Below are 460 nucleotides of genomic sequence, written 5' to 3'. Positions count from 1 at the left end.
ATCGATGTAATCGTATACACGTGAATACAAACATTATTTTGTCTTAAGGCTTTAAAAGTGGGATGATTCGGACACGTCCGAAGTATCACTTCTCTTGGATGTCCGAACCATCCCACACATATATAATATAATAATAAACCCAATAAGCTGGCGCATGTGGAAATTTTCGATCACGTATACACTGCAATATCTTCGCCATACAACACAGATTTGCCCACAATATTGAGTTTCCTAACAACTGGTATATTCACGGCAGTACCACATATGATAATAACTCCATAAAATACATGAGAATTGCAAAAAACACATAAACTGACCTCCGAAAAAAGTATGCCCGCCAACGCTTCCAAACAATGTGTGAGTCTAGTAAACAATATCTCGCAATTTCCTGCGATTTCTCGGGACTGTGGGTCCCATAGTTTTTTCAGGAAATGCTCTGTCCGAACCATCCACCTGTCCG

General features: G+C 39.8%; 1 protein-coding gene across 1 annotated transcript in view; it reads right to left on the bottom strand.

Moving 5' to 3' along the window:
- LOC119590336 overlaps nucleotides 1-366 on the bottom strand; it is a 1433-nt gene extending 1067 nt beyond the window's left edge. Inside the window, exon 1 of the mRNA XM_037939010.1 lies at nucleotides 318-366. The gene's annotated coding sequence lies outside the window, so the exon portion shown is untranslated. The remainder of the gene's footprint in view (nucleotides 1-317) is intronic.
- Between the last annotated feature and the right edge of the window lie 94 nt (nucleotides 367-460).

Source organism: Penaeus monodon, chromosome 27 (genome assembly GCF_015228065.2).
Source record: "Penaeus monodon isolate SGIC_2016 chromosome 27, NSTDA_Pmon_1, whole genome shotgun sequence".
NCBI lineage: Eukaryota > Metazoa > Arthropoda > Malacostraca > Decapoda > Penaeidae > Penaeus > Penaeus monodon.
This window is presented reverse-complemented; position numbering and strand designations above follow the sequence as displayed.